Genomic DNA, 13,044 nt, shown 5'->3' with positions numbered 1-13,044 from the left:
CTGCTACTATCAATCACTCCCAGCCACATGTCTTGGTGGATAGAGCTTTAGGAAGAATAACAGGTGTGTCATTATTCGACTCAGTTTGAATTTTTTATACATTTCTTTGCAGCTTTAGTAATCATCAAAATACGTATGGTTGTTACTTCCTTAATTTATATTTTCACCTCCGCTAAGACGGTTGTGTTTTTGTCAACAGGATTTGAAACTACTGGCCCGATTTTCATGAAACTTTGTAGAAGGGTGAAGCATGGGCCAATGAAGAACACATTTCAATTTGAACTGGATCCTAATCATGGGACGATTACACAAATTATGTTTTACTTTTGTTAACGTTGCTAGAGACAGTATTTGTGTTGCATTCATGTGGTGTCAGAATAATCAGAAAAATTATATTCTGAGGGCCAGATGTACGTACATTTGCGAAAGTAGCGTTATCGGCGCCATGGCCAGCGCACGCTGTGATACTTCAGTTTACGTCGTATTTACCAAACCTGCAGTTCATCGAGTAATCAGCGCCTTTCTCCGCCCACCGTAAATTGCGCTGTAGCAAAGCGTTAAGTACTGGTGCTATGATACGGCTGAGTGCAGACTGCGATATCCCCACTGCTGATGCTATGACTGTTTGAAATGATCCTGATGCCAATATTTGTAATGTAGCGAGGAATGGAATGTGAACACTGAGTCGGAGATTCAGTGTCATCTTTGATTTCTTCCAGTAACTGTAATATTGCAGGCTGCTTAATCTCTAACGCTTAATGATTTTGTGTTCACTCAACTGAAAAAGTGTGATCCTTGTGGCAAAAATCTTTTCAGCTCCTCTCCTTGGCCTATGTCTTCATCTTGCTTTTTTTTTTTTTATGTGACACAAACCCTGGTCTCCTAGGTGAAAGTCCTGTGTTTGTTTGACACATCCACCACCCAAATTACGGGAGGCCACTAAAGGGCGCCACCACTGTAAACATCAATATCAGTCGTAAACATCAATATCAGTCGTATTTGCTGCTTGTAGACAAAACACAAGCAAATTAAAGTGATGGTTCGGAGTAATTTACCCTAGGGTCCTTTGCACCATGACCTTGAGCCAAACACCCCCCCAGAAGCTTTTTTCACCTGGGTCTAACATTGGGCGAGTTAGCGTAGAGTAGCGTTAGCCACTGAATAGCTTAGCGCAGGGGCTAATGGACCCACGTTTGTATCTGGTAAATGACCCCACTAATAATGCCCGAAATGATACCAAAGGTCTACACTAGTACAAATAGGTTATGCACTCATAAAACGATGGATTGGAAAGTTTGTAAGTACACCAGAAGTTTATGAACACTTGCCTGCTCTCTTCAGCTCTCTGCTGCTGCTGCTGCTACCTGCAGTTAGACGAGTGCTTAGGGCTGTCTTCAAATTACTACACCGAAAAGAGATACAACCAAAATATGTATTAATTTAATGTTAAATAAGGTAATGTATGCAAAAACTTACCTCAATTATTTACTTGTCTCCTGCTAGTTATATTACAGCACTTACTTTTAAAAATAAAATTAAAAATATTTTTGTTGCATCTCTTTTCGGTTGTTGTTAATTTGTAGACGTCCCTAAGCACTTCGTCTCACAGCAACAACAACAACAGCAGAGAGCAGAAGCCAGCAGGCAAGTGTTATTTACATAAACTTCTGGTGTACTGCTACAAACTTTCCAATCCAGCGTTTTTGAGTGCATAACCTATATATACTAGTGTAGACCTTTGTTATCATTTCGGGCATTATTATGGGGTCATTTAAGAGATACAAACGTGGGTCCATAGCCCTTGCGCTGTATTCAGCGACTAACGCCGCTCTCCTTTCGCCACCAGTGTTAGACCCAGGGTTAAAAGCGTGGGGGGGGTGTTTGGCTCGAGGTCATGGTGCAAAGGACCCTAGGGTAAATTACTCCGAACCATCACTTTAAGAATTAATTTGACAACACATGCGCAGCGTTTAGCAAACATGCTGCAAATACACACAACAAAACCACATAAACGCGCTGCAAATATAGAATTAATGCAAAATAAACATAAAAGGTGCATATTCATTTTTAGGTTTGGCCCTAGTCTTTTAAAGTATTATAAAAGAGCAACAGGTTTACATAGCTACCGTGTTAAAGACTGACTTCTACAAGAGCTTGCTAGCTAACACTAGTTAGCCTATATATGTTACTAAAAAGTAGAACACTTATTAAAAATCAAATTAAAAAATTAGGAAAACAAATGATCCACTCTCTCTCTGACATAACCTCGCCTTCCGTTGTGTAAACTGGATGAAGCGTTTTTCTGTTGCATTTGTCTTCGGGGTTCGGTGCCCTGGTAGCTCTCCTGGTTGAGCGTGCGCCCCATATACCAAGGCTCTCAGTCCTTACCACAATGGCTGGGTTCAATTCCAATCCGCAGCCCTTTGCTGCATGTAGTCCTCCCTCTCTCTACCCTCTTTCCTGTCTACAGCTGTCCTGTCAAGTAAAGGAAACCCCCAAAAAATCATCTTTAAAAAAAAAAAAGTTTCACAATGATAACATTTGTTTAAATCTAATTCCTTATCTAAACAGCTAGGCACTCTAGTGTTTAGAAAATGTTAACTGAAGTAAATAGGACTATTTCAGCCACAGATTAATGCACATTCGGTGCCCTAGTGGGTATTTAAAACAGCAGGGTGGTTTGCGTGGGATTGAGTCAAAGTGCCCATGTTCATAGTATCAAAGGAACATGTCACCAAGTGCAACAGTGTGGCTCATTGATGTGTTTTTAATAGTTTTTGGACAACAATGGAGCCCGATGGCGCAGACAAAAAAAGCTACAGTATTAAGCTGTGGCTATGCAGACAAAACTTGTTAGTAGAATCAATTTGTTGTTGGTTTTGGTCTTTTCATGGAGTTTGTTGACAATAACTTAAATAAACTTTAATAGGCTTGACTGATTTGTTTGTGTAATTTATGAAATGAATGTCATATGTATTTTATGGGGTTGTGTGCCTGTCCTGAGCACTCTGCACAGTGAATCTTGAATTTTGAGTCATAATTCTGCAATGTTTTTTTTCTGTCAGCATTGTGGTAATTGTTACTGAACAGTGAATGCCACCACAACACTGTCGTCAGGACATCAGAAGTTGGTCTGAAAAATGGGGTTACCTTTTTGGAGGTCTCTGCTGCTGTACATTGCAGGGGGCGTGGGCCCTACCATGACAGCACTGCCTCTTAACAGGAACTTATCATGTTCAGACAAAGTGCTGCTGACAGGCAGTTCAGGGTTTAGCAGCAGCCTTGCTGGGCGATGTCTTCCCTGAGGTATTTCATCAATGCCTCCCATAGAGACACCCAGCGCCAGCCAGTACCATACTCTAATGATGGCACACACTGCTCTCTGATTGGCTGCAAGGAGGCTGAGGTGAGCTTGCCAAGGTCCAAGATAGAGCAGCATGGGCGCAATGTAGGGTTTGGAGGGGTGTGTGTGTGTGTGTGTGTGTGGGGTGATGTGTTGGGAGTGGGCTTAATTAGACTGTTGGGAGCCATGGTGATAATGGCCATGCTCAGAGCAAGGGAGCACAGGGAAAGCACTTTAATTGAGATATAAAAGACTTGCTTCCAAGGGCACTTCATAGGAAAAGAGATGCCAGCTACAAATGCTTGCTCAGTGTAAAACTAAACAATGACGCACAGCCCTTTGGTCTTTATTTAGAACACTGTTTACAAGACAGTACGTAATTAATTCCTAATTGATGCTAACAAGCAAATGCTAACATTCGTAATGTTTGGAGAGGAGAAGGAAGCAAACAAAACACGATATATCGGTGATTGTTTGCATAAGCTCATTTGCTTTTCTTAATCCAAAACCTGCACTGGATTTGACTGAGAACTTCATAAATGTGCCTGGTGAATGAGCATGAAAGGTGCACCAATCAGTAGTAATACTGTGTTTTCTACTGTAGGTGTGTGTTGAGGTGGCAGATGGGCTGTCCCTGGGACAGAAGGACAGTGGGTGTGGTTGTGGCACAGAGTAAGATGCATGTACATTCTATTCCTCTACAGGCACACAGCTGCAGTCAGTGACAATGAGCCATGACATGATGGAGGAAACTAAGAAACCTGAGGCAGGTACATCTGCAAGTTCAGTTCATCTTTCATTCAAAATACATCCAAAATCAAATGATTTTGCAAATACTAATGACAAATATTTGCTTGTTTAGTTAGAGATTTTTGCATTTGTCTTTAGGCTGAGTGAAAAGAATCATTACTATGTCCTTGTCCTATGTTTTGGTTTTCTGCATTTGCATACAAATATTGTCTTGTCCTGCCTGGGCACAGTTTTGGGTAATCAAAGCCTAATATTGCTTAATTCCTGAAATAAATGCGAGTAGTCTGATGTATTCCAACAGACTTAATTTGGATATCAAAACACAGCAGACAAATGCAGCTGAATATAGTGTTAGCTGACAGACATTTACATAGAGTGCACGTTGCTTGAGTCAAACATGTATGTTTGGTACATTTCCGAGCTAATATTACAAATCTCATTGGTGTGCTCTGTTTCTTTCTGCGCCTGCTCTCTTCCTGTACACATGCACACACACTCTGAACACCCCTAAAACACATGCCCTTTTAAACACTCATTAACACTTGCAATCACAAGCTCTCTCTTTCTCGCCGTCTGTCTCTTTCACACACATGCACACACATTTACCATCACTTTTCTCTGACTCACTTTGGTTCAGGACTTTGTTGTTCAATTGATTGAACAAGGCCATCGATAGCTTTCAAATACAGCTACCTGTCTGAAGAGGAGCTTTCGAGCATGAACAGCGGCACCTTAAAAGATTTCCTGCTAATACTCTCCTTTCCCAGGTAAAGGCGCCCTGCTATTATTTCCAGCCTTTTGCCTTCGGCGATTTCTCTCTGTTTTGAGGTGAGAGGGCTTTGTTGCCACACGAACACAGAGCCACCAAGACACCTTGCAAAGTCAAGGTAGAAATGTTTCTGTGGTACCCAGCTCAGGGTCATCTGGACAACAATATAAAATTAGCCCTCCTGGGACTGAACCTCCTCTGACACCTCCGCTTACGAGTCCCATTTTGCCACCAGTGGTCTTTCACATCTCTGTTTCACTCCCTTCCAAAAACACACACAGGAGAATGGGCTTGACTGGATGGATTTTTTCGGGTATGCTCCAGTGGGATCTGGCTGAGCAGAAGAGTTGGCACCTGCAGGGGGAAGAGAAGAGGAGGGGTTGGTGGTGGCTGAGGTGAGCAGAGTAGTCTGAAGCTTGAAGGAGAGTGGAGCAGCCTGGCAGTGGTGGCTGCACTGGTCTCCCAGGTTTGGTCTAATGGCCCCACTTGGCCCAACCTACTGCTGGTGGTCAGATGGCCTGCTCCACTATGAGGCGACAAGGCCAGGGGCACGCTTTCACATTCACTTCAGCCTGTCTTTGTCAAAGACTCTCAATGACTTTCCAAAAAGAGGCAACTGGGAATTCAACAGAGGGGGAGCAGAGTGTGCAATAGAGGGAAGAAGGGTGAAATAAAAGCCAGTCTGAAGTGCGGAGGTGCAAAGGAGCAGCATATGTTGTTTTAATGCGCTCATTACAGACCCCCTTTTCTCTCCACAATGCCCTCAGAAGGGTCCTTCAATTTACAATATGCTCCAAAATGACAAAGAGGCCTGCTTTTGTGTGGGCGGCAAAAGGGAGCATTTACGTACAACACTTTCAACAGCACCATCAGTGACCGGCGTTGTGGCCAAGGATGCAGAATGAAACAAAAGCAGATAAGCAGCAGGGTAGTCTTAAACCAGTCATATGAAACAAAATAGTCCACGCCATGTCTCAAACTGTGCTTCTTAACGGTGCATTTGAGACATCTGATGCTTTGCCTGGCAGGCACTGTTTATCTCAATGTAGCAGACCGGTGTTCAAGATGGAGACATTACCCTTGCGACAACCAATGCCTGGCTGCCCCCCTCCTCTGCCTCAGGACCCGCTGTCCCCCATCAGTCCCACATCCCTGGAGTACAAGGCTGATAATTGTTAGAATTCCCAGCAGGCAATGATGGTGGTTTAATCTAGTGTGGGTGTAATCCTCGTGCCCTATCTAGTACAGAAAGGCCCTCACCACACCTGCAGTACCCCAGAGCTTTCGCAAAGAACCGCATGAGGGAGAAGGCTTTCAAGTAAGACGTGAGTGTGGATCCACTTTGTGCACGTTTTTGAGTGAGCGAACAAGAGGAAGAGAGGAAAATATGATGATAAATGTAGTCATAACAGAAAAAGGAGGCACTGGTGATATGTGGAATTGCTGGAAACGAGGATACATATTTTGCCTAAGGATGTGGGAGATGGGATGTGACCTGTGTTAACTCCATATTCCAGCCGGCTTGGAGCCAAGCCTCCCCCGGCTCTGCCCTAAGGGCTGGATAAATGTTGGCTTTTGTGGGCTCAGTGGATAGAATTATTTGGGATATCACCAGATAATGAATGACTTGCAAGAATAGCTGCACTTTTTCCTAATCTATGTCAAATATTCTGCACTTTTTGTGTGCGTGTTGCAGTGCAGGGCCCCACACTGTGTGGATGAATTGACTGCTGGCATGGAAATCACACAGGCTTCACTTGGATACACATGCATACACAGTCACCTCAATCAGCATGTGTGTTTCCTTCTGCAGTCAAATTCAGTTAGCGTTAACAAGCATGAGGGAACACATCTCCACTCCTCTAAGCCCATTCTACAACAGCACAAGATATTCTATTTAAATGGGTTTTCACAGGCCACAATTTGCTATCTATTACAACCTGTTTTTCTTGTTGACCTTCAAATCTCCTGTGGAGACCCTGCACCATCATTGTGTCAGTGTGAGCAGGCATTAGTTGGACTCTTTCCTGGATACTGCTTTTCTAATGAGGGATATCAGCACTTTGGCACAGCTTACTGGCAGCATGCATAAAAATGGATGGGGATGGGGTGCAGCTCGACAGAACTGTCCGACAGTCTTGGTCCAAGAAAATGTTTGCCCAGAAGGATTGGGTTGCATTATCAAATTTTAAAATATGCCTATTATTTTTGCAGTTATATTTAATCCAAAAGCACCTTCAGCATTCAGGTTATTTGTAGATAATAGGGCCCACATTGTTTGCAGAGAGGTATTTCTTTTTCCAATGTCACGGTATGCTTTAGGTATCATTTTCTGTTCATATTTTTCTCCCCCTGTGTTAGTCAGTACAGCATATTCACAAATAGCCTCTCTTGGTTTTGGACATCATTACATCTAAAATAGAGGTGCCTTTGAATGGACATCTGGTCACATTGTTCACAGTGAATCTTAGGAAAGAATACAGTAACACTCCAAGAAAAAAGATACAATGGAATTAAACACCCATGGGGGATATTTTCACTGGTGCTATAGATTCATTATCTTGTCACGTATAATAAAAAAGACAGCAAAGGCCAGCATCAGGGGGCCAATGTGAGTGTGTGTCCATTCTCCCCTGGCTCTTCCTCAGCCTCAGCTGGGCAGCAGCCTCCCTCGCCTCGCATAACGAGAGAAGACTATAGCCGCGCACCTTGGTGAGCAGTATTGATTGTCTCCCCAGCACCTTCTGCTGAGAGGTCTCATTCTGTCTGTCACACTCCCACACAGGCGAGGTGCGCACACACACCAACAAACACACACAAACCTGCAAACACAGTTAAACACACACATGCATACACATAACTTAGAAAACATATGCTACTCTGGAGGGCTGGCTCACCAGCTGCTCAAGTGTGAGAGTGTGGCATTAATGCTTTAAACACTAGATTCTGTCAGTGAAGGATCACTCTGCGAACCCCTACTCTCCGTCCTGCATGACTTTGTGACTTTTGATGCCTCTCTGGTGCCCAATCTTTGTCAACACTGAGCTGGGAGGCTGTAAAACACCGTGGCTTTACTGGTCTCTGCCACTCAAAGCGAGCGCAAAATATCCCCCCATTAAATAGGAAAGAATGGAGATGATGGAAAGTTTACCACCTATTTTCTCTCACTGTCATTTTATTGGTCATGGCTCTGTGCATATGCGTAGGGGTGCTCTCAACTGATGACAAGTGAATCACTGGAAATATTTTTTTATTAAATCCTCATTTGACCATTGAGCTTCATTATAGCTTTCTGTCGGCAACAGTGTAACCTCTCAAATTAAGCTTTTACTGCTTTTGTGGTCTCATAATTCCAAAGCACGTCGTGCTGAATAAGTATGAAGCACACACACCGCTCCCCTTTTCTGATATTCTAATATCCTGCCATGTGATTTGCATTTATCTAATGTGCACTGACTAAATCATGCAAAGGAAAAGAATTAACACCTTTCTGAACCACTATATGAAGGTACAACGTTAACATGTGCATGCAGATCCAAACACGTGTGGGGGGGAAAAGTGTTAATTGACCAACCTGCCAGGCAATTATTGTCGGTTGACCTCATAACCAAAATGTGTTTCTGATTATCATGCTTCAGAGGGTCTGTTGTCAAGGAAGCCATGTTTTAAATTGTTTAGACAGCACCTTCCACAGTCCACAGGGGGCTGTTCTCAATCAGGCGGAAATGTAATCTAAGCTACAAACTAATGAAAAAATTAAAATGAATATTTTTTATGCTTTTTATGATATTTGAATTTGATCACAGAATTCTAATTATATAAAGCTTAGGGAATGAAAAGATGATTTGCTTGTAACCAAATCATTCACCTTGCGGACCACGGACCTCTCCAAAATGGCAAGATATCAAATCCCGATCCTTATGCAGAACATATTCCCCAAATGTGAACTTATTATTGAATTTTAACACATCTGTGTAAATGTCTAAACAACAGCATGATAAAAGTGAAAGAGATATGACTCAATCAAGAAATGAAGCTGATGGCTCCGTCTTTATTCTTTCAGAGGTTATTTACTCCCCAGTGTAAAAAGGTTTTGGGGCGTTGGCTCCGCAGTATGAGCAGAAACGCCAGTGACCAGGCAGGCAGGGGTTGAGCTTTGTGAGATGAAGATAGCTCCGACAGAGAATGGAGGGGGACGGGGAGTGAAGTTACAGTGTGTTTGTCCAAGAGATTATTATCCACACACATGCACTTCCCAGGGAAAACACAGCTATGACAGCGTTCTAATAATGTTTCACCTTTATCAGGACGCACAAATGTGCACTTTGTGTCTGTTTGCTTCCCGAAGCAGAAGTCATACCACAAAGGAAGACAAACATCAAGTGGTGCAGTAAATTGGAAATTCTTTTTTCCCGTATCTAAATCCTTTGAATTCTCCAGGTCCCCAAAGTAATTAGAGTCTCAGGCGAGTGGGGCTCATAGGGGTGCCCAGAGTCCCTCTACTCAAATAGAGGGAATGCCCTATGCCTGGCCATGAGATGATGATGTCCCAGCCCTTCTCCATCAATTACCCCCCCCCCTCACAACACAGTTTATCAGGTGCTACTTGCTGCAGCAAAGATTTTCAGTCATGCACTTGCCTTCAGGCTTCCCACTATCTCAACAAAATGCATAGTTGTGTATTTGTACACGCTGGTGATAAGCCTCATACAGCTGTAGGCTCAGTGCAGGTGATCTGTCCAAACCAGGAAGACAGTAGCGACAACCCGGATCCCCACAGGGTGAGTTTTATCTGCTGGGCAGTAGGCGGGTGTTTAACAGGACCCCGATAGCCTGTCCTCATCTGGCCTGAGGCTCAGTATCAAACTCCCTGTCAAAGTAAGATGAAGTCAACACAGGCAGTTGGACTTGGGTTAATAGCACTATAAGTAAGGGTCAGAACATCTATTATGGACTAGTGCCTTATCAAACTCATACCAGTCACCTGTCAATCACCTGACTTACCTGCTGTCCATTTGACTGAGTCTTCAATTAAGAATGACGTGTCTACAAAGGAACACTATATCTGTGAAGTGCAGCTGGTCATTTTTCACTTCTTTTCATTTTGACAATCATACAGATGCAGCAGCACAGAGCAAAGTTGAAAGATGAAATGGACAAATGTCTATCAGAGAGAGGTGTTTGGGCAACCTTGTCTGAGAACAAATAAAAATAGTTAATTTTACCATTGCACCATTTGTATTTCTTAGGACTCAGTGTTCTCTACTCAGGCCCAAGCCACTTCACCCCTCTCTTCAGCACCTCTTCATAGAGCACCCTGTTATTAACTCATTGTTACTTCCTTTTAGTCTCTTACGCCCTCATGCCTCTTATTATCCCCAGCTGCTTTTATTTCTATAAGAAAAAGCTCCATGTACATTCAAGTGGAACACGAGCATATTTGCTTCATTCCACCTCTTTCATCCCTCCTCCAATCTCTATACCCACCTCTCACTCCTTTGCCTCTTTGTTCTTGTTTTCAATTCTTCCCTGGCCCCATCCCTCTTTTCCTATTTTTCCTGTCAATGGACTGATTTCTTTTTATTCAGGAGCGCAGCAGATTAACAGATATTGTATCATGGCCAAGACAGGCAAAGCCCCTCTCTGTCCCTGACATCTAATTAATGGTAATCCTTTAATCTGCTGCTTGTAGTGCAGACCCCTTGGTCGCTGTCCCATTTGCAGCAACAGAAGCAAGTCTGAAGAAGGGACAGAGATAGAGTGGGCAGAGAGTGGGTTTGCTCACTCAGCAGGTCGAACTACTGGGTTGCTTTGGTCAAAGACACATGAAACACAATGAGAGACAATGTCTTTTTTCATTTGTAGGGATTACACATATTTCATTTCTACTGTATAGCTCAGTAACTGTCCCAGCTGCTGTCGTGTGAGCAGAGAGACATTTTGCGTTATATACCATGCTAAGTATATGGCATTTCGCACCATACTTAGCATAGGGGACATTGATATTTAAACGTGTGCTTGCACACAAACATGCACATGCAAACACATGCTGAGCATAATCTCAACATTGGCTGTGCAGAGATGACATCTGTATTTACGGCATCAACCTTGCGCTGTAGACACAGATGTAATTAACAACGGGGGCGAGGGAAGCAAATCCTCCCATCTTAATTAACTTAATTAATAGATATAAATAATCACCTTCAGCCTGTCTTCATTTGTTAAGCAATAAAACCTGGTATTAAAACCTCATCTTGGTTCTGTCATAAACAATATGCAGCCTCTCTCTCTGACGATGACACCACAGATGGTGTTTGGATGTCATCTAACGAATTTGTAGCGTAGACTTAATGCGGCAGCGCTGTCTTGGACTTCCAAAAAAGATGCTGCAGCTCCAAACAGCCAAGTTTATGTGACAAACTTATGTGTAACCAGACTACAATGAGTAATCGGCTGCACAGAAGTCTTTTACCAAAATAAACATATAACACTTGTACCATCTGCATGGTATTATTAATTTGCTGAGCAGACAGGGCAAGCCCTTCCAAGACGGAACACAGCATTCACTTTTAGGTGTTCGCTTATTATCAGCCAAGTTTGATTAATCTATTAACACCAAAAGTTAATAATCAGTAGGAAAACGGCTTCTTGTATTAATGCCAAGTCCAAGCACAGTGTCTTTTACTGGCAGAGCCACAAAGGTGGTGGACCATATCCAAGGGCAAACACAGAAAGGACAGTAGCACCTTCTACATGCACGCTGCAGCTATTACCCAAATACACACACACACACGTATTCAGGCATAAAGACCATTCTATAAGTGTGTCTGTATGCAAAAACACACACATACACACACACAGAGCAACAGAGAGGGTAAAGATACCCATAGACAGTGGCAGTGATTAATGCATCAGACACAGGGCCATGCTGTATTAGGTGTCTGTGTCTTAATCACTCTCTCAGCGTGTTTCATTAGCTCCTGATGGTCTCTGATGAATGGACTTTCCCTGGGTGTCCCGGCGTGTCTAGTGGTGCAGTCACCTAACAGGGTCGACCTAGGACGTGCCGATCGATCCCACCCCTCCTTAACCACCATCCTGCCCCTCCCCCGCAGAGAGCCCCCGCCACAGATTGGCAGGTGTGTCTGTCAGGTTGTTAAGATATGATTCTCATGAGCACAGCCTGCTCCTGAATTCATTAACCTACATTTGAAGGATAATTCAGGCACCAGTCGTCAGCCATATGTGCTTTGATTGCTGGATTCTTTCCCACTGTTGGGATTTAGTGCAAGGCGATGGGCAGTTTAATAACACGTGCAGATGGCCTCTGGTGTTTCTTACTACTAGTCTCTCATCCTCATCTCATCTGGGAATGCTGAACTTATGATGCACAAGTTGCTGCACTTGCTTTGTGTAATATACTGTAAATCCCTACAAATATAATGAAGCCATGCTTCCAATTATACAGCACGTCTGAGATTCATCCACAGTTCCTGCACATTATGTTGTTATATAATAGGAGTAAAACACGACTGCTAATCTGCTTGATGTGCATAATGTGTGAAGATAATTGCTTCGAGGGGAGAATAACACATATTTTGTCACATTTCATTTCACCTAAGATGGCTGCATCCTTGTATAATATCTCCTTCCCTTCTCTATTTGATTGTAAACATGTCACCTGAGGACTGAGGCTGTGTCAGCTAAAACACATATGGACCTGAGGGCGATGCTCTGCTGGATCCTTAGCTGCCAAATAACTTAGGTTATTTTGAAATCTGGATAGAGACAGAAAGAGTCTGTCGATCTGTTGCCGTTTCATTATACATTATCTGAATAATTGCCGCGTCAGGGTATGTTGTGGGCTATTACCTCCTGTTATAAATGCTGTTGCAGAGATTGTTGCTGAGGCAGGCAGTGCAGTGTTGGGGCTTGGCGTTGGCACATGGGCTGCAGAGTTTGCCAACTCTTTCTCTTTTACCGCTCTCTCAGTGCATCGTGGGGATGTGAGCAGCCAGAGCAGGAACGGAGGAGAGGGGAAGCCGCCAGCTGGGGCTACAGGAGGCTGTCTGGACTCTGATGCTTCCAACATGTTTCAAATTAACCCTGTGCTGCACCCAGCTCCGCCCTCATCCCCTCCAACCAGACTAGAGCACGGCCACATACACTACCATTCTGCAAA

Source organism: Perca fluviatilis, chromosome 19 (genome assembly GCF_010015445.1).
Source record: "Perca fluviatilis chromosome 19, GENO_Pfluv_1.0, whole genome shotgun sequence".
In the NCBI taxonomy this organism is placed as follows: domain Eukaryota; kingdom Metazoa; phylum Chordata; class Actinopteri; order Perciformes; family Percidae; genus Perca; species Perca fluviatilis.
The sequence above is the reverse complement of the archived record's forward strand: the minus strand, read 5'-3'. Positions refer to the sequence as shown.